This window comes from Neofelis nebulosa, chromosome 1, assembly GCF_028018385.1.
Source record: "Neofelis nebulosa isolate mNeoNeb1 chromosome 1, mNeoNeb1.pri, whole genome shotgun sequence".
NCBI lineage: Eukaryota > Metazoa > Chordata > Mammalia > Carnivora > Felidae > Neofelis > Neofelis nebulosa.
Genome location: NC_080782.1, coordinates 111016822 through 111042037, shown reverse-complemented (window position 1 = coordinate 111042037; position 25216 = coordinate 111016822). Strand labels below are relative to the sequence as shown.

Sequence of the window (25216 nt, the reverse complement as noted above, 5' to 3'; positions counted from 1 at the left end):
TTTTTCTGCTTGGAATGCTCTTTTTGCCTGGTTCGTGCCTTAATTGTCATCTTGGCTTAGAGAAATCTGGCAAAGGTTTCTCTCCTTTGTAACCCATAATCACAATTTCCCGTGTGATTTTTTTTTTTTTATTGTCTCCCCCATTAGATTGTATGTGTGTGTCTGTATGTATGTGTACGTACTTTTGTATCCATAGTTCTTAGACAACCCTTTGCACGTACTCCACTCTCAGAAGTTTGTTGAATAAATGGATGAAGGAAGTAATGTTTTACTTTGAAAATATTTTCCTAACTCTCCAGGAAGAGGCACTGCTTTAACGCAGTGGTTCCATCTACCTTCCATCCCACACCTATGCCACAAAGAATGTGTTAGTTTGAAAAACAGCCCACTTGTGTGTTTGTGGCTGCTTTGGGCCACTCCCAGATTCCCCAGAGGTACATTTTCATGCGTCTCTGCTATTACAGGGACTTTTCTTAGAAAAGTTTGAGAAGCTCCTTTATCAGGGTCACTTGTGCTGGTATGTGGGTTCATATGACTGAGAAATTTACTTTGTCATGTAGCACCTGGGAAAATCCAAATGGCCAAAGGTTTTGAGTAGATGGTAGGGCATGCGGTTAGAGCAGGAGATTCTCTTGCCCACATGTGGGTCACTTCTTGTTTCCTTTTTTTGTCAGTTCTCTTGAACGGGCAGTTGTGTTTCATCTTGATAGGCAGGGCACTGGCTCTGGAGAGAGCTCATGTGCAGGGTCACTGTGGGCCACATAGCAGGTCTGCATGCAGCATTTTTTTTTTTTTTCTGTTTATTATTCTGTGCATTCTTGCTTGTGCTTGAACCTCTGTTTTTTCCAGTCTATTTTTTGGTCATGTTAATCTTGGAATCTTCATGTTAGTTCAACTCAAAAGGAATAGGCTGGAATGATGCATCGAAGACCTATCAATTGCATATCTACTGCATAAAGGTATTTTTGTCCCATTAAAGTGATCTTGGACAAACTTGAACTTTTTTCATCACCTTGTTTGGCATGGTGGAGGGGGTCAACTCTAATTTGAAACCTGTATTCGTTCACTCCTCTATGTAGTTGCAGCATCAGAACATCTACCACTTTTTCGGTACTGGTTTTAGTGCTCTGCAGGCATGATCTCCAGCTGTCATAACAACTTTGAGAAGAAGGTATTCGCTTCATTCATGACTGTGGAAACTGAGATATGAGATGCTAAGTCACATGTCCAGGAGCCCTCAGCCAGTCTGTGCCAGACCAGGACACTCAGGCCTCCTACTTCTCAAGTGGGGTCTTTTCACTGTACTACCTTCTTTTCACGTGTTGCTGCAGGCAGCTTGTCTTCCTGTATGTGCACCAAAGAAGCCATTGAGAGACCTTCTTGGTCTGTGACACCATGCAAAATTGGCTCCCTGACCTTTGAACGATGGTCCATGATTTCTGGGATCTGCTACATTTTATTTTTTAGGTTTTGATAGTAGTAATGGGTATATGACCCATAGTATCTAATTGCTTCTTGGAGCTGGTACTAAACTCTGTTGCATATGACTTTTTTCTTTGTGAGCTTTTTATTTTTTTTCAACGTTTTTTTTTTTTTTTTTTTTTTTTTTATTTATTTTTGGGACAGAGAGAGACAGAGCATGAACGGGGGAGGGGCAGAGAGAGAGGGAGACCCAGAATCGGAAACAGGCTCCAGGCTCCGAGCCATCAGCCCAGAGCCTGATGCGGGGCTCGAACTCACGGACCGCGAGATCGTGACCTGGCTGAAGTCGGACGCTTAACCGACTGCGCCACCCAGGCGCCCCATCTTTGTGAGCTTTTTAAAAGAGAGTTTCATTCACAGCATTTGATGATATTAATAATTTGGCTTGAAACAGTTATGTTTTCTCTTTCTTCGGTTCCTTGGTTTTAGTGGGAGACCTGGGTGCAATGTATGTAGGGAGATACTTGAAAGAGAAGGAGGTATAACAGAAGCTGTGTGAGGCTGCTGTGGTGCAACCAGCACTGTTATGTGAAGGCAGCTCCGGGTGCTGGTGGGTTGTGTTAATAGCCCTACTGATGGAGAGATTTAGCAGTTTGCTGAAGTGCTGTGAACAGTCTTTTCTTACTAATAAATTCTAGTCTCACTCTTAGAGCAGGCATTAAAACTTCCTTTTCCTCTTTTGTTTGGAGGGAACTCTCCTCTGTTTCAGGCTAAGAAAGGCTAGATGTGTCCTTCCAGGCAACGTACAGGGTCTTTCCCTTTTCCCTATTCTCTCCTGTGTGTACCATGAGATTCTATAAAGGGGCATTTATAGAGGCCATTGAATCCACTAGTCTGAGATGCCAAGACCTTTATTTTTCACTTGGGAGTAGGCAGTGTAAAGGTGCACAACCTGACTGGCTAATGTAAGATAATAGTCAGGACTCTATCCTTCCTTAGAAGACCTGGGTTGTTAGAGTTGTCTTCTTGTGACCTCATTCCTGCAGCCACTGTACCTTCTCCTCAAAGTAGTGAACTCTGCATATGGCTTCAACTTTTATTCTATAGCTGGGCCTTTCTGCAGCAACTGCAGCTTACTATGTAGATGTGTCTCCAGTTAAAAGCTTAGTAAGTCTATATAACTTGTCATAATTTTAGCACTTTACCTTATTAAGGTATATGTTTTCATTATCTGATTTACAAAAGTACCATATAAAAACCTACCTATGCTATATAATTGCTGAAACACTGAGTAAGCTCTGCTTTTTATGACCAAGTTATGGGATGAGTAATTACTCTCTAGAGTGAATGGTTCAAAATGAAATAACTATATGCCTAAGGTGTGATGTGACACCAGATGTATTTAAGCCCCAAAGGTGTGTAATTATCTCACTACTCTTGCACATACACACAAGTACACTTACGCTTATGGTAAGTTTTATGTGCAAAAGAAAACTCACTTCTGAAAAGTGAAGGAACAGAACAGTCCGTTATTGAGAGGCTCAGAGGTTGTTTAGTGTTGGAAGTACTGTTTTAGTCCCTCCTGACAAAATCCTACCTCACTGGATTCTACAGGAAACCAGCATCAAATTGTGGATTTCAAGTGTTAAGGCTAATGTACAGATTTTCTCAAAGCACCATGTTTATAATTTATAGTCTGCTGCCGTGTACTCAGTGACTTGTTAAATATTCCATTGTTGGGCTCTATTTTGATCATCAGGTGTGTTAATTAAAAGCATTAAAATGATGTACTCTGGTTTCTTACTGAAAATAAAAACTTATAGTGTCCTTAAATTTTTAATTTTGCATATAGGTTATCTGTCTAATCTCTTTCTATAGATCCTGAATAATTAAACATAGTACCTCAAGCTGATTTTTCCTCTCTAGTTTTAATTCAGTGTTAAAATGCTGTTTGAATCACATTAAAAATATATTTTATCACGATTCTACCAGTCCCATTGTGTTAACTGTGCTCCTATCTAATGGTATAAAGTGATCAGGTTACATCAGTTTCCGCCAGCAAATGACCAGACACTGTATTTTGGGGATTTGGTTGGTAGTTATGACTTAGCTCCCTGTTAAGCCTAGGAGATGAAAATTTCCTTAGCGTGGAGACCAGTGCAGGCCCATAGTGGCTGCTAGGTCTTCCCTTGGGCCAGAGAAAGGTGAATTGAGATGCTGCTGGCTTTGGGACTCACAAGTAAAATAGCAGTTGATGGTAGCTTACCTTACCTGTTTACAGTGTGATTCTCTTGGGAAGTTTTTTTTTTTTTTTTTTTTTTTAAATACAGTATTTAAAAACTATTTCTGTTTCGCGGGAGGCAAATGTTTGCTTAGTTTTGAAACAACAATACAAAACATTTACAGCTTTAAATTCTTAAAAATGCAATTTACAGGTAACTTGTGAACAATAAAATTCATATGCTATGCTAACATCAGTATGTTGGGACACAACCACTGTATCAAGCATCAGTCTATTCAGTGAAGAGAAGTGAATTTCACTTTGTTTATATGTGTGCCCTCTGATGGGGTAGCTGCTAGCCACATGTGTGACTACATTTGGAATGCACGGAGGTGTGCTGAAAGTGTGTAAGGCAGGCACCAGATTTTGAAGGCAGCACAGTTAAAGGAAGCATGTGAAATATATTGTCAGTAATTTGTTGAAATGGTGATCTTTTGGGTATTTGAGTTCAATAATATATATTAATTTCATCTGTTTGTTTTTACCTTTTTTAGTGTGGCTACTAGAAAACTCAAAATTACATATGCAGCTCACATTTTTCTTTTAGTGCTGGTTTCTGGACCCTGTGGTCTCATAAGAAGTTCTTTCTGCTTAGGTATACATTTTAGCTGTGATTTGGTTATATAATTTGATTATAACTTTTTGCCAACCATAAATTTGAGTACTTTGTAGTGATTCTTAAACCATGGTTCCAAGACACTGTTCTTAAATTGCTCTTTGTGGATTATTTAGGACTGTTTTTCAGTCTTAAGTTTCTAAGGTAGAAGAACCATCTGCCAATTGATTATTTTGTAGATTTGAAACTTCATTGGCTAAGTTATTTCCAATAATTTAAGAATCTAAATCCATTTTATCTTCTTAGAAGAGCTCAGTGGATTGGTTATGATATTTAAAATTGAGATTTTATTTCTAGGTAAGGTATACATTGAGAGCTAAAATTATATTTACTTTCAAAAATAGTTCCTTAGAAACTTACAGGCCTTGGGGTGCCTGGGTGGCTCAGTTGGTTAAGCATCCAGCTTTGTCTCGGTCATGATACCGCGGTCCATGAGTTTGAGCCCCATGTGGGGCTCTGTGCTGACAGCTCAGAGTCTGGAGGCTTCAGATTGTGTGTGTGTGTCTCTCTCTGCTCCTCTCCCGTTCACTCTCTGTCTCTCTCAAAAATAAATAAACATAAAAATTATTAAAAAAACCTATTGGCTATAAAAAATTTATAAATAAGAAACCTGTTGGCTTTGTAATAATGTAAGGAAACTGCCTTAAAAGGTTTGATTTTGCATATGAAGACAGAAGGATGGGGTTTCCTTGCGTTTCAGAGTGTTTTTTGGATTTTATTGTCTACTGAAAAAAAAAAAAGGGAGGGGGGACAGACCAACATAAGATGGCCAGTTCTTTGTTTTGTAGTAGTTTTCATAGTGTGGTCCCTGGTTTAGTAGCATCAGCATCAACTGGAAATTTCTTGGAAATGCACATTCTTCTCTTTCACTCCAGATGCACAGACTGGGAAACGCTGAAGGTGGGGACCAGAATCTGGGTTTTGATATGCCCTCCAGGTGATTTTTATACATCCAGAAGCACCGGCTAAACGTACTGGTTAGGGTCCAGCCAGGAAAAGTTTTTAAAAGTTTTCTAAATTTTTAAAATAGGAATTCAGTGCAGGAGATTGGTTACACAACCTCCTGCTTGTGATGGACGAGCTGAGAAGCAAGATAGGATGGTCAGGCAACCCAGAGATTAACAGCACCAAGAAGAGAATAGTATCACTGGTAGTTATGGGAGTTTAAGGAGCCAGGGCTGCTCTGAGATTGGAATCTCCTGGTAGGAGCTGGTAGGAGCTGGTAGGAGCTGGAGCCGTGGAAGAAATGCAGCTCTTGCTGGGAACACTGCCTGAAGTGGAGAAGTAAAAAGGGAGAAATACCGTGGCTCCTCCCTTATTTCCACCTGTCAATTCTCCAGGAATGCTTCCCATAGACTGAACCCGGAGAAAAGCCAGGTGACCTGGGAGCCTGAGAAATGATGTCTGCAGTGATCAACTTTCCTGAGCTAAGGAACTCTCAAAGTATGTATCTGTAGGAATAGGCCTAGGACTGGCACGTTTAGTATTTATACTTTAAAACAAAACAATATTTTGATATAATTAAAAAAAATTTTTTTTTTGAGAGAGAGGGGAGGGCGCAAGTGAGTGAGGGGACAGAGAGAGATGGAGAGAGAGAAAATCCCACGAGGTGGGGGGGGAGAGAGAGAGAGAGAGAGAGAGAGAGAGAGAGAGAGAGAGAAAAGTAGGGCTCACCTGAAGCAGGGCTGGTGCTCACCCGATGTGGGACTTGAACTCATCAACTGTGAGATCATGACCTGAGCCGAAGTCAGATGCTTAATTGAGTCACCCCTGTGCCAATAATTAAAAAATTTTAAGGCATTTTAATACCAAAAAATAATCTCACAATAGAGGACAATCTTCTTAATTGGGATAAATTTGGCTTTATTTTTTTATTTTTATTTTTAAAAAATTTTTAATGTTTACTTTTGAGAGAGACAGAATGTGAGCGGGGGAGGAGCAGAGAAAGGAAGACACAGAATCCAAAGCAGGCTCCAGGCTCCAGGCTCCGGGCTGTCAGCACAGAGCCTGATGTGGGGCTCGAACTCATGAACTGTGAGATCATGACCTGAGCCTAAGTTGGACACTTAACCAACTGAGCCACCCAGGCACCCCTAAATTTAGCTTTATGAACACAAACATATCCTTTTATAATTTTATTGATGGCCAGGGAAGTGTTTTCAGGGATCAGCATCTGTAAGTGTGGGAAACATTGCCATATACCTTTGAAAGACTTATTTTGCCCCTACTCTAGAACTTACTTTAATCCTCTTCTTATTTGAAGGGCTACAAAGCTGTCCTTGATTGTTAGCACTGTTGTGTGGCAAATGTGGGAAATTTGTTTCATCAGTTTCTCTGCCAGCTGTCCTGGAATATCCTGGATGTTTTTCTTTTCATATTTCCCTTTTTCATTTGTTTCTTAGAGTGTAGTTCTTCCTTTGTGTTATGTCCTCTTTGCCTGCAGTATTTACATTTCTCCCCTTGAATTTTCCAGCCTTCTCTCTTCTCCCTGTTTCTTTTGCTGTTTCAGCTTTGATTAAACTGTAGTTGATAGGAAAAGGGTAATTACAGTGATAGGCCTATAACAAGGAAAATGCAAGTTTCAGATTTTCAAAGTAAAGTTAGAAATTGTGTCTTGAACCTTTTAAGCCCTTGAAAGGATCCTGAAGATGCCCTCAGAATCCATGCAGAAAGTCATGCATTTCCTTATCCTTCTAAATGAATGTGTTTTTTCTTCCCAGACAGCAGTATTTAACTAATATTTGAAACAGTATTGTTTTATACTGTTTATAACAAATGGAAGCTAAGAAGCTAACCACAGTTTCCCTCCTTGAGGGGAACTGTGTTCTGAATTCCAATAGACTGTTTTAGATAGAATCCAATTATGTGTTTAATGGTCCAAAATCAAATCTAATATTTCTGAATGCAAATGAGTCTAGAATATCTGTTTTTCTTATATTTGAAAGATCTGTGCTTTTTCTTCACTGACTTTCTTATATACACATTTCGTAAGTTAAGAAAAAAAGTTGTAGGTTAAGTAAGGAATGGGTATAGTTTTCATTTAACTTCTGAGTTTTTTAAAATTTTTTAAATGTTTATTCATTTTTGAGAAAGAGAGAGAGCGGGCGGGGAAGGGGCAGAGAGAGAGGGAGACACAGAGAGAGAGAGAGAGAGCGGGCGGGGAAGGGGCAGAGAGAGAGGGAGACACAGAATCCGAAGCAGGCTCCAAGCTCTGAGCTGTCAGCACAGAGCCTGACATGGGGCTTGAACTCATGAAGTTGGACGCTTAACCCACTGAGCCACCCAGGCCCCCTTAACTTCTAAGTTTTTATAATAGCGAATGCTTCCAATTAAGGCATTGAAATGGGGGAGTTATGTTTCATGAGGTCTGGTGGAAGACCAGAGCTGTTTTATGTGAAAGGTGCTGAGTGGGATGCTTCTGGAGCAGTACTTCCAATCTCTTTTACCTCAGAACACACTGAAAAGTAATACTTTGTACAGGACATGGGGATAGGAGGTTTTAAACTACAGACAAGCTGCCACTGGACTGGTAGCCCCAGATGGCTGCCCCAGGAGGTGAGATATCAGTATCTTAAGACTTTCAGCTCTTATATTGGGAAGTTCTGCTCTATAGAGGGCATTCAGGAGGTCCTAGTCTTGTGAAGAGCTCAATATTTACAAGTTATAACGCAAACATATAGTGTTAAGTTATGATAGTATTATTTGGTGAAATAGTAAGAATGGAGGTTAGATCTGTTTGAGGTGGAAAGGATCTAGTAAAGGCTCTGTAGAGGGGGTGGTGCATGGAAGGAATTATCTTGTGCAAAGGTAGAGTGGGAGCAAAGGGCAGAGGGAACTTGGGGTCTGCCAAGGATTTCTGATTTGGTTGGAGGGTAAGATTTGGGGATGCAAATAGGAAGCAGGATAGTGGGAATTACTGTTAAGAAAGTAGGCTGCAGTTGGCTTCAGGAGGGCCTTTATGAGATTGAATGAGCTCATGACTTTGGGCAACACTGGTGGTGACACTTCCCCTATTCCTTTTAGGAAAATCCTTCTGGGGCAGTGTAGAGTGAACTGAAGCCTGCAAGCTGATACATCCCTCGGGAGGGAAAGACATTGATCCAGGCTAGATGAGGGATAATAAAGGCTTGCACTTTATTATTGGTGAATAGAGGTTGAAAGTGCTTCTTGAAGTGGGAACCCAAAATTCTGCTTATTGATAAGGAGAAAGGTGACTCACATTTGGAGTCTGGTTGAAGGAAAGGATGACTCAAGACTATTTTCAGAATTAGAGTCTTGTATAGGTGACAAGGAACTTGATTTTGGACATGGGGATTTTAAGATGCTTGCAGAAAAATAAGTGTTAACGTTTATAAAATGCTAGGTTCTGATCTAAGCACATTTTAAAACTCCTTCTATTCTCATAATAGCCATAAAAAAGTACGTGTTATCAGTTAGTGTCCAGTCAGGAAAATAAAGCGCACGGAATGTTTTAAGCACCGAAGGGTTTAATGCAGGAAATTGGTTACAGTGGTATTGGAAGAGCTGGAGGAACAAAAAGAAAAAGGTGTGTGTTGGAGCAAAAAGGAGAAGGGAACAAAGAGGAGGAGAAAGGAGAGGAGGAGAGAGTAAGTGCGTGCGTGCGTGCGTGTGTGTGTAGATGAATGTTGGAGGAACAAAAAGGAGAAGGAAATGTTAATCAGTTGTCAGCTGCTGCATAAACTGTATGCTCTACAGATTTGCTGGAGATCTTCATTGGTTCTGCTGCTTTGGAACCCCCACAGATGCTGCTGGAGCCTCTGGCTGTCTGTTGCTGCTTGTGGAGGTACCACCAGGAACAGGAAACAAAGACATTTTTCTTGCTCTCACCTTGGAATCTCCTGCCACCATATCCAAGAGGAAGGTAGTTGGTAAAGGGAGTTTGGAAAATACAGTTTATAGATTTCCAGCTCCTATGTAATAATAGAGAAGAGAAGAGAACCAACAGAAAAATAACCAGCACAGTGGGTACTGTTTTTATCCTTATATTACAGGTGTGGAGACCAAGTCATGGGAGAAGGTCACACAGATACAGCTTGGCAGAGTTGAGATGTGGATGTAGGTAGTCTGGTTTCAGAGTGTGTGCTCTTAGCCTCTGCACTTTCATCTTGCCTCCACACATGGTTATTATTTGCTTTTTCTCCTTATTGCTGAGCACTTCAAATGAGCAGCTGTTTCCATTGATTTTGCTTATCCTGCACTTACTTTTCTTTGATATCTCTTACTGGCAACAGTTTTTCACCTCAACCTCTGGAACCTGTCTTCTGGTCCCTATTGATTTTATAGCTAATATAATGGGTTATTTCAGTTTCTATTTGTCTTTAATCTATTTCTGACTTTTGATACGGATGGATACCTATTTATATGGGATTCCAACCTTGATTTCTATGATGCCGACTTGCTTTATTTTCCCCTTATCTCACTGAGGCTCTTTGGTTTTTTTCTTTTTCTTCCCATTCCTTAAACCATTGCCATATCTTGCCTTGAGTTTGGATTTTAGTGTATTTTAAGAAGCTGCTTAATGTTAATTTTATATTTAAATCAGGACCAATAAAATCTTCATGTATACAGTTCTTATGACCTTTTTCCTTTGTGTGTTATGAAGTCAGACAAGTCAGAGCAGGGTTTCAATTTGTGTTCTGCCCTGGGCAAGGAGGAGGAGAGTAGGATGACTGAAGGAGACAGTCTCACTCTGAGTATCTACTATGTACCAGCACTGTGCTAAGTGCTTCAAATGTGTTGCTTCATTTAAGTTCTCCTGTGTGAGATTGCTTGTTTGTTACCCTTATTTACAGATGAAGAAACTAACTCTTTGTGATGAACCAGTAATAGAACTGAGGTTGAAACCCTCATCTGATTTGCTCTGACAGCCAGATTCTTTCCTCTGGACCACCTGGGAGAAGCTCCTACTTTCTTATCTGTTAAGTGAAGAAACTGGGCAAGATCAGTTTTAAGGCCCATTTCAGTATCATCGTTCTGATTTTGTCACAAACTAGTGTCGCAAGCAGTAGTTGCTTCTCGTATTGAAAAAGGAAGTTGCCTTCCCACTCCACGAAACATCCTGTTTTATTAAGATCAAGAGTACTAATGTGTTATTTGTAAAAGTTATGAAGTAGGGCACAGGCATTTAAAGTAGTCATGATGATAGATCTTCATGTAAGTTGCAAGAGAGCCCCATTACCTCCAAATGAGGCTGCTGCCTAGAACATTAGAGGCTGTGGCTTTTATTGACAGGTGCTCAGAATAATAGCTTTGGAACAACTCCAGTCTAAACAAAAGGGCAATCCAGTTATTCCATTATACTTTATGCTGAAAGCATGTGCTTCCAGATTAAGAATCCCTTTCTTTGGATGGAATTTAGTGTGAGATTTGCAAGAAGATAGTGCAAAATACATTTTAAAGATAAAGTTCACTGTAATATGGTTTGATTTCTTTATAAAGCCAGTGGACAACCCTAAAATGGTTAACTGTCATGTGATTCATCCATGTCTTGCCATCACACATGCAAATAGATGGTTTAAGTGGATACCAACATCTTCTCTTGATATAAAGGACCCATTATAAAATACTCATCTAAGTATTCCTACACACACACACACACATATCATTAGGATAAGTGCAAGTGCGTTTTGGAGCACCTGGGTGACTCATTCTGTTAAGCGTCTGACTATTGATTTCAGCTCAGGTCATGCCTGATCTCATGGTTTGTGAGTTCGACCCCTGTGTCAAACCACGCTTCGGGCCCACACTGACAATGCAGAGCCTGCTTGTGATTCTCTCTCTCTTCTCTCTGTCTGTGCCTCCCTATCTTCCTCCCTCTTCCTCTCTCTCAAAATAAATAAATAAGCTGAAAAAAAAAATAGAGTATGTTTCCAGATTCCGTAGAATTTGTTTTATCTTCTTTACTCATAAACATCCTCCAGCCCTCCCTCATTCATGTTTTATTTTGTAAAAATGGGAAATTGAAATGTTTATACCTCTGTTTTTAACTTTTAGTTTTATTGACTTTGCCTGCTTTAGAGGAAGCCTGCAGGGGAATCTCGGCTCCCTGGCCACTCCTTCCTTTGGTTTAGGTGGTTGGTTCTTCCTTTAGCAAACCTCTAACTATATGTGTCCCCGGCACCTGAGGCTGGGCTATTTTCTCCTACGTAGGTGATACCAATCACCCCCAAATTCTTCTATGCTACCAAGTGATGATTACTACCCAATTTTGGTTTCCAGGTCTGACTGCTCTCCTGGTTGCTTATTTACTTCTTAAGTCTATTTAGATTTGGTGGGAATTTCATGCCATACATTGGAATGTAACATATTTTATCGATTATATTAATGAACTTAACTATTTTATTTTTTTATTAAAAAAATTTTTTTAATGTTTATTTTTGAGACAGAGAGAGACAGAGTGTGAGTGAGGGAGGGGCAGAGAGAGAGGGAGACATAGAATCCGTAAGAAACTATATCACAGCTGTGCACAAACATACATTCCTATAAATAATAGGAACCAAAGTTTCACAAAGACAGTAATTACCTTTAAAAGATGACATACTTGATGTTTTCAAAAGCATTCAGTTTCATTTCACTAAAAGATGTTCTCTGTGACCCATATCTACCTTATTAATGGTTTGTGACCTACTATTTGAAAAACACTGTTCTTGAGCCACTAGATGTGTTAGAGATACTTCAAGTTGAGGAGAGTCTGTCCACATATTTGGGGACCATAAATATTTAGAGTGCAATACATCATTATGAAAGAAGGCTTGAACAGATTCCTTGTTTTTCCCTATTTCAGGAAGCCAAAAGTTTCTTGTACTGCTCTTCTTGGGGTCACTGATAATCCAACCACTAGTTGGTTGACCCTCCTAGGAAACTATTTCTGCCCTTTCCCTGTATGAGCAAGATCTGGATAAATGGAATTACTAATGACTTTAAAAAGCTATGAAAATGCAACCAATTAGAATTCCCAGGTACAAAACAAATGTCTGGCCCATATATATTATATACATATATATATATTTTTTTTCCTTCAAATGCTTAAGAGATTTTGATATCCCAGATCAATACATGTTTGTTCCAAGTGGATCACTGACTTTCAGATACCTGAGGTAAATCATATTCTGGTTTCAATTTGTCTCTTTTTCCCCTGAGGTTCATGATGAAGAGCTCTGTTTTCTTTAACACCTGCCTACTTGTCAGCTCTGACACTTGCTTGAAAAAAGTTGTTAAAATGAGGAAGCTTATTTCCTCTAATTTGACTGCATCCTTCTTTCCCCACCCCACAGAGGGCAATGCATACAGGAAAGGTGTTTGATCAGAGTCCACTGAGGCGGACCAAGTTGAAAAGAGTTATTATAGGCAACAACCCCAGTTTAAAAGGTTATCCCATATAAGAGTGATCATGTAAATTCCTCAAGAGATTCAGTATGGAATCAGAGCTAGCTTTTGGTTCAGAATTGTTTATTAGTTAGAATTGGTAAGGATACTCTCAGTCACCTACTGACATGTGGAAATTGTTGGATTATATACTACCTGGTTTGAATATATCTATAACAGAACTCGCTATAATAAGATTTTATAGGTACTTACCTTGCACGCTTCTGCTAAGCTCACAGAAGGTTGACTAATCCAATGTTCTCAAAAGCCTCTTCTCTGATCCAAGAGTGTTTGCATATTTTAGACCCAACATTTATTCTAATAAAGCTTCAGGAAATAGCTTGTATCATGCTGAAGAAATTTACAGTTGGCACAGTGACTTACTGGTTGGTTAGTTGACCTATAGGGATTATGCAGGGATGGGGGGGGCTCTTAGCTGTGCTACGATGGACCTAAAAATACTGTGCTTAATAATATGAACATTGCAGAAGTTTAAGTCATTCCTGAGGGAAGTTCATACATGTTTAAAGATTATTACAAATACACAGTCTTATTTAACATTTTGGTGTTAACTTTAGAAGCCAGGATTTTTAAATTGTCTGTAAGGCATCTTTTCCATCTTTTTGAATTCAAAAGCACAATAGCACATTGTTTAACAACCACCTCTATATTTGAAGGGAACCTCATTTCAAAATTGCAAGTCAGTGGGGTTTTTTGCATTTTCATTTTTTTAAAGTTTATTTTATTCATTCTTAGAGAGAGTGGGTGCGTGTGCACATGAGTGGGGTAAATGGAGAGAGAGAGAGAAAGAGAGAATCCCAGGCAGGCTCCGCATTGTCAGTGCAGAAGCCTGACCCAGGGCTCGATCCCATGAACCATGAGATCATGACCTGAGCTGAAATCAAGAGCCAGTCACTTAACTGAATGAGCCACCCAGGCGCCCCTTCATTTGCGAGTATTAGTATTATGTCAAAGATCCGAAAAGTATGTTTCATTGGCTAAATCTGACCTGCCACCAGTTTTTATGTAGCTTGCAGAACGAAGATTGGGTTTTATGTTATTTTAATAGTTGGAGGAAAAAAAATCAAAAGAATACTGTTTTGTGACATATGAAAATTACATGAAATTTAAAATTCAGGGTTCATAAATAAAATTTGATTGGAACATATTTGTGCTTATTATTTTGCAGGTTGTCTTTGCTGCTTTTGTGGTACAAGGGCAGAATTGAGTAGTTGTGACAGAGATTTTATGGCCTGCAAAACCTAAAATAGAAAAAGTCGTTTACTGAAAAAGTTTCCTTGTCTCTGGCCTATACATTTCCTGGCCTTTTGGAATGTAACATATTTTATCGATTATATCAATGAACTTAACTATTTTATTTTTTTATTAAAAAAATTTTTTTTAATGTTTATTTTTGAGACAGAGAGAGACAGAGTGTGAGTGAGGAAGGGGCGGAGAGAGAAGGAGACATAGAATCCGAAGCAGGCTCCAGGCTCTGAGCTGTGAGCACAGAGCCAGACGCAGGGCTCGAACCCATCGACCACGAGATCGTGACCTGAGCCGAAGTCAGACACTCAACCAACCGACCGAGCCACCCAGGCGCCCCTGAACTTAACTATTTTAAAAGATTCCATTGTGGAATGTCATGTTCATAAACGTAGGTAATAACAAGGGTTTGGGGTTAAAAACAGGAATTTGTTTCTGTGGAAATAATTCCTAGACCACCTTCTTGGGTGGGGAATGAATGACTTGCTGAATTTTGAAAAATGGCAAATTTTGAGAAATGGCAGTTATAAGGGTATGACACAGAAATATAGCAGTGCTTGATATAGTTGCTGTAATAAAAGTGGAATATTTTAAACTTTGTTCACATTTGACAGCTTCTATTTTTTGAGGTATCTCAAATACATTTTGTATGATCACCTCCATTTCACCCCTCCCTTGTGTGCTTTTATTTTAATCCAGCGAAGCCAGCCTCACAGTAAACAGTGTGATTATATTCTCTTCTAACACTTAGTGGTTTTTGGTACTTAAGTTTGTCTAATGGGCCCATCACTAAAAGTCAGAGTCATTTCTCTCTGCTGCCTTGATAGAGAGCATGTGGGTTTGCGTGGGGCTGCCTTGCAACACAGCACTGAGTTGTAGTGTGCAGAAAAGCTGTTCTCTTGATCCACTACACCTGGCAGTCCCCGGGCAGGTGTGTCTAAGATGAGGATGTTTTCAATGTACTTTAGTTCCTCTTCAATACGGTGCCTCAGACCCCAAGACCTATCTCTTACTTGTATTAGGCATCACCTCTTACCTCCCTTAACCCTTATAGTGAGCCAGAGGAAGAGGGTTGTTTGTGTTTTTGTGGACTCTTTTGGGCAGTGCAGTGTACTAGCCTGCCTTCCCTCACCATCTTTGTGTATCTGATTTGATGGAGCCGTAGCAGTGGCCCATTCTAGTGTGCTCCAGCAAGACCCTGCTTATCTGTAAGCCTAAAACGTAGGGTATTTTCTACACTTTTGAAAAAAAAAAAATATCACAAGCTGACTAAGCAAAAAAAAAAAAAAAAAAAAAAGCACTCTAAAAATTCCGGCCCTATTTTCCTCTTACCTAATTAGGAGACCCTAAATCCTCCTTTACAATCTGTATTTCTTCTTAAGAGATCATTTTAGAAAGTCTGACTGTTTCCCTTTCTAGTTAACAGTGTATTTGAAGGAGATGTGGAAGAGGGGAAAGAAGGGTAAGCTCCATATAGGCAGGTTAGCATCCAAGAGTGCCAGCTTGAGAAAGTGATAGTTTGAGAAAGTAAAACCTTAAAAAAAAAAAACAAAAAAAAAAAAGATTCAAGAACTCACCAAAAGCATTTTGAGGCCATTTGGTGTGAGACCAAAGCCCCCAACACCTCACTCTTCCTTGAAGAATCACTGTGCTATTGCTTACTGATCTTCTTGAGTCCTCTACTTGAGTCAGTTCTGTTTACCAAGCATATTACACACTCTCTCCTCATAACAGCTCCATCATGCAAGAACTGTTGTATCAACTCTTACATTTATTTTGTAGCTGAGAAAAGTGAGAGATTTTTTTCTCTAGCTTTTCCAAGACTCATTGAGCAGGGGAGCTAGCATATGAATCTTGGTAGTCGGATTCCAGAGTTCGTGCCTTTCCCATAATCTCCAGTCCCCAGAAGAGAACAGGCCAGAGCACAGGGAGGCAGTATAATATAGTGGTTAGACTTTCTAGCTTCAGATTGTAGTTCTGTTACTTTCTGATTTTTTTAACTAATGTTCATTGCCTCTGTTTCTGTATTTATAAAATATTGCACTGGATTTTAAAGTTGTTTGTACTTACATCATAGGGTTATTGTGAGGATTCAGTGAGACTTTGTATGTAAATAACGCAGTGCCCAGCACATATTAAGAGCTCGGAACACGTTAGCTACTATACTTTATATAAAATACAGTTACTAATGATTCACAGCAGACACATAAGTAATTTTTTTATATTTAAGAAGATAGATGTTTAATACATCCTAGGAACATTTTACGCAGCTGAAATATTTAAAGAGTATTAATACTTACACAGGGTCATCATTTATCACTATAAGTTAGGATAATTGGCATTGCCATTTTAGATACTGAGATGTTGTTTTGCTTGATGTATAAACATTAGAAAAGAAGGTGAAACAAAACCTTTCAGAGGTCTGCCTTTGATTTTCCTTTATGGTATTTGCTCCTGAACTTTTAAATAAATCCTTAAAAAAAAAAGTCAGGGCTTTGGCTCAGTAGGAGGCTTACCTTTTTAATTATCAGTTTGCCTTTTGGGTAAAGAACTGTGGGTTTTCTATTATGTGTGTCATTAGATGAAACAAGTCTTACTGCTGGCTGGCTACCAAGAAAGGACATATATCAGGGATGTCATCACAAAGTTTCCCTTTGATCACATTGCCTGCACAAGATGCAAGTCCATCAGCTCTCTGATGGAGCTCTGGCACGGAGAGGAGAGGCATGCAAAAGTGTCCTTCACCCCAAAGTGTACTTTCTGCTTTGCCATTTAATAGCTATGTGAACTTGGGCAAATCACTTAAGCTTTCTGAACCTCAGCTTCATCGTTTAATACCTGCCTTGCTTAAGTTAAAAGGTTGGTTGGAATGTGAGGTGGCATATAATATGTGAAGGGAGCACCTTGAGGGAGTGCTATAAAGAAAGGTCTAGATACATTTTAGTTATCAAATATTTTATATATGATGCCTTTTTAAAACTATGAAGTGTTGTACAAATGTTTGTTGGTGGTTTTAGCAATCACTTCCTTTGGTACTAGATACAGATTCATGTGTTGTTATAAGATCTGAAGACCCAGTAGTTTTAGTAATAAATGTGGCAGTTCTTGGGGAGCTAAATCTCACATTCCCTATCCTAGAATTTATCTCCTATAACAATCAAAAGGTCTCTGAGCATAGGTAAGTGAAAGCCCAAGTTGAATGAAATAATTTTATCATTGGGTTAAACTTCATAAATGAGCCTTTTGTTAACCATTATTTAAGAAAAAAACAAAACTTTTAAAAATATTTATTCTTTGAGAGAGAGCGAGAGCGCGCAAGTGCTAGCACATGAGCAGGGGAGGGGCAGAGAGAGGGAGACACAGAATTCAGAGCAGGTTCCATGCTCTGAGCTGTCAGCACAGAGCCCTACGTGGGGCTTGAATTTGCAAGCCATGATACTGTGACCTGAGCTGAAGTCAGGCGCTTCACTGACTAAGCTACCAATCACATTTTTAAAAGTTTATTTATTTTGAGAGAGAGACAGAGAGAAAGAAAGATTGGGTGAGGGGCAGAGAGAGAGAGGGAGAGAGAGAATCCCAAGCAAGCTCTACGCTATAGCATGGAGCCTGACGTGGGCTCGATTTCATGAACTGTGAGATCATGACCTGGGCCAAAATCAAGAGTTGGATGCATAACCAACTGAACCATCCAGGCATCCCAGCCACCATTTCATGTAATAGCTAAAAGAAACAGGTCTCAAAGTCTCTTGTAATAAATGTATTGATTTATGGTTGGCTAGAATTGATCTTCCTAGTGTCAAGCTTAGGGTGACATGGAGGTTTAGCTGGACTTTTTTTTAGTCATTTGGGTAGGCTATCCAGTTCTTTCAGAAATGTTCCAATACTGTGCACAGGTGTTATTGGATGTGGACAGCCTATGTATGTCTGCTTACTTGAGTTGTGGTTTGTGATTATCCTCACTTGTGGGACATTAGTGTTTCCTCTACTCAAGCATAGCTCTGTATGCTTGTGTAAGAACCAAACTCCCTGTGGTCTCAGGAACTGTCCTGCTAGCATGGGACACATTATTAAGATTTAGAATATTATTAAATATGATTTTTACCTAACAAAGTTTTTTCTTAGTACAAGTAGCTCTTTTCCAGCAGACATTTTGCTAAGTACTGAGGATGTCAGATTTTACAAAAAAACTAGAAAATGGAGGCTGTAGCATAAGTCACATAATAAAACATACCAGGTTAAAAATCAAATGGCTTTCCGACTGCATTTAAAATAAAATAACTAGTGGAGTAATTTCTAAAGTCCTAGGTAGGCTCACAATCAATTGTGTTTTGCATCCTTTGTACAGTGGAATTTGGATCATACGTAACAAATTACCTGAGGAATCTTTATTGTACTTTCTATTTTTCTTTTTTGGGAAAAGAATGTCAAAGAACACTCAAATTTCTGTTCTTATATTTTAAATTTGCACATGGTCTGTAAAGCACTCATTTTTCAAAGATTTATTAAAATAAAAGTAATTAAACCACATTTTGAGATTTTTGCACGATAGTGGGGGAAAAACCATTCTGTACCATCACATTAACCAACTATAGTCTAATTTTAGTGTTTTTCTTTTTTGTATTTTCCTGTGCATTAAAAAGGGGTTTCTATCATCTGTACATTTTTGTATCCAGCTCTTTTTTGGTTTGACAATGCAATGTATGAAAAGCAGTTTTCTTGGGGCTCCTGGTGGCTCAGTTGGTTAGGTGTCCCACTCTTGATTTTCGCGCAGGTCATGGTCTCTCAGTTCTTGAGATACAGCCCCACATCGGGCTCTGTGCTGACATTGCAGAGCCTGCTTGGGATTGTTTTTCTCCCTCTACGTCGCTGCCCCTTCCCAGCTCATGGGCTCTCTCTCTCTCTCAAAATAAATAAATGAATGTTAAAAAAAAAAGAGAATATATTAGAAAAATATTTTTCTTTTTATATACCTGTTATAATTATTTTTTATTTTTTTGATGTTTTATTTATTTTTGAGCGAGAGAGAGAGAGAGAGAGAGAGTGAGTGTGTGTGTGTAAGTGTGTGTGTAAGCAGGGGAGGGGCTAAGAGAGAGGGAGACATAGAATCTGAAGGAGGCTCTGACCTCCGAGCTGTCAGCACAGAGCCTGATGCCGGGCGCGAACTGTGAGATCATGACCTGAGCCGAAGTTGGACACTTAACCGACGGAGCCACTCACGTATCCCAAGTTTTCATGACTGACGATGTATAATAAACCAGTGGATTTATCCCATTTTACACGACCATATTTTTCTTATTTTGGACATATTTTGGTTGTTTCCAGGTTTTCATTTTATGAATAATTGCCAGAAAAGCATCTTTGAGCATATGTAGTAAGCACCCCCCTCTGCTCTGTCCATATTTTATCCCCCCCCCCCCCCCCCCCCGCCTTAGAATAGACATCTAGAAGTGGACGCTGTGGATGAAAGGGCATGGGGATGTTTTTAAGGCTCTGTGTACATATTGCCAAATTCCCTGCCAGTTTCACACACCACTTACCAGTTCTAGATATTACTGTGGTTTTAAGTTTTTGCCCAGTTAGCAAGTTACCAAAGTTGGCATAAAACAAAAGTTACCTGTTGTTTTAATGTGAAATTTTTGGGTCACTCGGGAAGTTGAATATTTTCCTGTGTGTTTGCTTATTAGTCACATTTCCTATTTCAGGAATTTTATTCCTGTCCTCCTCACCTGTTAGTAAAGGTTGGGTAAAGGAACACAGTGGTGGAAAGCATGAGTTCTGGAGACAGTTGGCTCAGTCCCCACCTCGCATCTGCCCCCGGGAGTGGGGGATGTTGGGCAGGTGTTACCATCTTGCCAAGATTTTAGTTGCCATTTTTGGACATTTGTAAGATTTTTTTTACTTTCGGAATTTAAACAATTTTCCATTGTGCTTTCTTTTCTAAGTATAGAGAATGTTTCTCACCTTTCCAGAAGTTTAATACTCAGTTCTATTTTTGTTCTCTTTTTAAAAATTATCTCTTTACTGAGATTTTATTTTTATGTTGTAAGCTCCTATAAAATGGATCACTTTCCTAAGTGCCCGTGCTTATTATGAAGGCATAAGAGATGTTCCTCAGGAATGAAATTTGTCATGTTTGAAATTTCAAAATTGGCACTGCATTTGTAGTACAACTAAATGTTCAGAAGTTAATGTCTTCACCTAAATCACTTTTATTTTAGAGAAACCTGGTCAGAGAACCAGAATTTATTGGGTGTATTAGCTAGTGTTTGGCATGGTGATTTGTTAGGGTTTGGATATTACAAACAGTTTTATTGGTTCAGAAGTATTTGGTGAGATATTTATCTTTGATTTTTTTTTTTTCTCTAAAGGTGAGTGTTATATAGGAATCTGTACTTGAGAAACACGTGGCCTGTGTACAGTGTCCAGGGAGCAATTAGAAGGGCAGTATGTTAAATCTCTTGCCTCAAGGCAAAACCATTAGTTGTGCTGTGTATGAGCCTCAAGGGGTGTAAATAACCAGACCATTCATGAAATCATCAGTTTCCTTTTATTTCAAGGCAACTGTAAAACCTTTAATCTGTGGAAGAATCAGAGGAAGTTGACCTATTGGATTTACAGATTATTTTCCTTTATGTGATTGTTTTGAGAAAGTATATTTCAGAATTTACCAATTCCTGGTTGAACATTAGGAATATGAACTTTGAATTCCATTTTCTGTTTTGATGTGAGCATCCTAAAGTTCTGATATGATTTAAATGCATGCAGACTTCTCTTATGAACTCTTGTATGTCTACGTAAAAGATTTTCGGATTGATTTTATTTTTTTAGAGATTTATTGTTGATGTTTTTTGTTAATTTATTAGAGCTTATCTTTAGGAGCAAAGAAATTCCATTTATTGATGGCTGATATTTCTCACTACCTTAATAAGACAGATCATCCTCAGAAATGAACAGCAATCCAGTTTGTTTTCTGTATTAATTTGGGGGACATTATCAAAAGGGGAAGGGATAACTCTTTTTTCCGTATTACGGTTGTGTATAAATACCGTTTAAACATTAGGAAGGCTTTTCTTCTTTACAAAAAATTCTCATTTGACACCCAAGCCTTCCCACTTCATTCTGTCCCTCAGTAACCTTTCTTGTTTGTTTGTTTTCATATTTGTATTTCTTGGAAGAGTGATGTCACTCTGTTTCTTCACCTTCAGCTTCATTCCTCAGTCCTCTGCCCTCTGGTCTTTGTCCCTGTCACTCCACTGAAGCTATGCCTGTTAAGGATCCCAGCGTCACTGAATGCAATGTGTTCTTCTCATTTTCATCTTATTTAACAGCTGAACAACACTGAACGAAGCTGACCTGACCGCTCTTTCTAGTAACATAGTCTTCAGTTGACTTTTATAATTCTAAACTCTCTTGGTTTTTCTCTTGCCTCTCAGGTTAACTCTGCCTCTCTTTGCTGGGTCACCTTCTACCCATGTTTCTGGGCCCTTTCCCTACTCTTAACCTACTCTGAAAAATTCCACATTCTAGCTTCAAATCTTTACTTCTCATGAGCTCCAGCAGTCTGTAGTCTGTTCACTGGATGTCTTTACTTGCTTCCAGCACTTGTGCCTCAAACTTAGTATTTTCCTTACAAACTTGCCTTTCCCTATATGTCCCCTAGTTCTATAAATGGCACCTCATCCTCTGGGTTCAAGCCATCAGTGTCTTAGCATTGCTACTTCTTCAGTATATGTAAAACAGATCCTTTCTTGGTCACTACTGCTGCTACCCAAAGTCCAGCCATTATTGATCTGGTTCATTGCAATAAGTTTTTCTGTATCTTCCCATGCCATACGACCACTAACCCTTCCTCTATACTGTACACAGATAATTTTTAAAAAGCCATTATGATCATGTTCTTTCCCTATTTAAAATCTCTTTGAGGCTAAAATGTAAAATTCTTAACTGTTGTCTGTAAGTCTCTGCTTGATCTAGCCCTGCATACATCTTTAATCTCATATCTTGCTCCCCTCACCTTTCGACAGAGAGAATACATTTTTCTTGATATCTAAGACTTGTAGCATTAAAATTACAGGATATAGTAGTAATGAATGTTTTGGTTTTAAAATACTGCTTATAAAATTATTCTTCATTTTTCTGTACTTTTTCATGTGTAGGCATATGTATATTAAATGAGATAGTGTATGTTAAGGTGTTTATAATTTGTAAATGTTAATATAAAATATTGTTTCTCTCAACTTTTTGCTCCCATCCATCATTCCTTTTGCTTCCATCTACATGATGGTAAAAGATACTATACATGTGGTAACAATTCTGTAGGAATGTTGGGGTAGAATGGACATGATTTTCCAATTTAGAGCATCCTTTGAATGGGAAATTAGGAAACAGTCCATAAAATAAATCTTTACGATAGGTGTGATATGTTTTGAAGAAAAGGTTGCTTAGAACCTGGTCTAGATCATCTGTAGAAGCCTTTTTCAGTTCTTTACTCTTGTGTCTGTAGCTTCCATTTTAAGAAAACATATGGTGACCATAGAATAACTTCCTATTTATGTTTAATCTATGGATAAACTCAGTGAATGTGCTGTTTTAGCAGTACTTCTGACTTTCAGACATTTTCATATGACCCTTTTGTCTGTAGGAGGAGGGTTAAGGCCAAACACCACCACTACCTGTGAAGAAGACCATCATCTTGTGACTGGAGATATGCTAATGTGAAATATGAACGCTTTAACTAAGTCTTGAATCACACCATTAGTACTCAGGGGAACAAAATTGCCAGGGATTGGGGTTGTTGCTTAAATGAGCTCCCCAAGTTTGTCTGTAAACTAGAAGTGACCCTAATAAAAATTCCAAAAGGGTTTTCTTTGGCTAGACAAACTAATGTTAATTAATATAGGGAAAAAAAAAAAGTGATGAGAGGTAGAGCCAGCCCTATAAGATATCGAAAGGTATTATTAAGCTACATTAATTAAAACTGTGTGATGAAGGCACATGTGTAGATCTACAGATCAATGGAATAAAGTAGAAATACTGGAAAGAGACCTCAAAACACATAGGACATGATAAAATTGGCATCTCAAATCAGTGCTGAAATTTATTCAGTAAGTGGTGTTGGCATAACTGGGGAGCCAACTGGAAAAAAAATAAAGTGGAATGTATAATTCATACTTCTACCAGAATGAATTTTAAGTAGATCATGCTTTAAATTTAAAAAGCAAAGTCACAAAAGAAATAGAACTAAATAGGAGAGAAATTTTTTACAATTTAGAATGAAGTAGGTTTTCCCAACTTTGATACATAACTCTGAGGCAATAAAAGAAAAAGACTCATAAGTTAGTTAGACTTTATAAAAAATGAATGTTTCTGCATATCAAAAACTAACACAAGCAAAGTCAAAAGATAAGTTGAGAAAACATTTAACTCCTCAAAGATTATAGGAGATTTTCTTTATATATAAAATTTTTCTACAAATCGTAAGAAAAAGACCAAATTCGTAGAAAAATGAGCAAAGGATATGTGTGGAGATTTCATGTAAATGAGATACAAATGGCACTAAATCTAAAGGTACTTATTTTATGAGAAATGCAAATTAAAACTGCATCAGATGCCCTTTAAAAACAACCCATCACATTGATAAAATAAAAAATTTAACACATTGTTAGCATAGGTTAGATAGGTGTGGGGTTATAAACTGGCACAGTCTTTATGGAGGGCAACTTGATAGCATCCATTAGATTTATAAATGTACAGACCTCTTTGACGTAACAGTTCCACATCCAGGAATTTAGCTTATGCTGAATTGAAATGAAGTAGCTTATTGAAGCATTGTTTATGGTAGCAAAACTCTGGAAACAACCTAAATGTTCATTATGGAAGACTGGTTAAATAAATTATGGTCCTTCCACATAATGGAATATTGTGCAGTTGTAAAAGAACAATGAGGAGAACCATACTGATATGTAATGATACAGATGTTTGTTAAATAAAAGAAACATGTAAAATAGTTTGTGTTATGCTGCCACTTGAGTAGAAAGGAGACTATACAAGCATTTATATTGCTTATGTGTAAGTGCATATAGTATTTCTGGAAGGGTTAGTCAGAAAATGATAACCTTATGTTTCCTGGGGAGAGTTTGGGAGGCAAACATATCCTTTCAATTTTTTTTTTTTCAGTTTTCAGCCATAATAAAAATCAAATAAAAATTAGAAAGGTAGATATAAAACAGTTGGGAATTTAACATTAAGTCTGTGTCTTCTTTTTATCAACTAAGAAATGTTTTTATGCTTACTACAATTTCTTGGGCTAGACCTTGTGAAGGAAATTCTTTTTCTATCTGGGGAACGATCTTTTGAATTTGTGAAGTGTGTTTTATTGCTTCTCTTTTCTTTTAAATCTCTATTGTCTAAACGACTGCATAGAAGTACACTGTCATCTTAAAATTGTAAGGATTTACTTGTGGTCGAGTAATCCATTGCCTTTTACAGTTTCATTTGCCAGAGGGTCCTTCGACTAGTTTTGAGGTGATAACTATATGAAGACAAAGAATTTGATACCACAAAAAACGGAAAGTCCTTTTTATTCCACTGTGTATCTGAAAAACAGCTCTTTTAGGAAATTTTCATTTCCATTGGTTCTTGCCTTGTGAGGGCTGTCTTTAAGGAGGAATAAATTATATTTGGACCCACCCTATAGGATATCAAGTGAACACTAGAATAAAGCAGTGCGGACCTTCCTTTTTACAATGCCTTCCCAAGAAAATAAACATCCCCCTACCAAAAATTTTCTACCCTGGTTATATACCAAGGTGGAAGTATGCATATCTGCATCTTGATGTTACTAGCATATCCTGGTCTGAGGCAGGTATGAGATCCAGTTATTGCTATTCAAAAGGACCTGAAAGTCTGAGCATACTTGGAAGAAGGACTATGAGCAACGCAAATGTCAAGTTACATCTGATAGTAAACAAAACTGTTAAGCCTCTTTGTGTCATGTTTAAGATGAGAAAATGGCTTTGTTTATGATTTTAAATAGGCTTGGACCTATTTTGTTCTGTTTTTCACTATCCTCACACTAGATTTCGTAGAGCTTTAAATTATGCCCAGCATTTGGACATCCAGTAGTAGTTTCCTCATAATAGTAGAGCTCCAGAAAATATTCCTAGCAGCATCTGTAGAATGGTTTTCTTATGATATTTAAATCTAGTTTTTGAAAATACTAGCACTGTAAAATCCATTCATAGTTC

At 38.4% G+C, this 25216-nt stretch overlaps 1 protein-coding gene and 1 long non-coding RNA gene across 2 annotated transcripts in view; both read left to right on the top strand.

Annotated features, from left to right (window-relative positions):
* ZSWIM6 (zinc finger SWIM-type containing 6) overlaps nt 1–25216 on the top strand; it is a 196132-nt gene that overhangs the window by 18737 nt on the left and 152179 nt on the right. The gene's annotated exons all lie outside the window — the stretch shown is intronic.
* LOC131512675 (uncharacterized) lies at nt 5954–23911 on the top strand. Its single transcript, XR_009262242.1, has 2 exons — nt 5954–11780; nt 14190–23911. It is a non-coding gene; the product is annotated as an uncharacterized LOC131512675 (long non-coding RNA).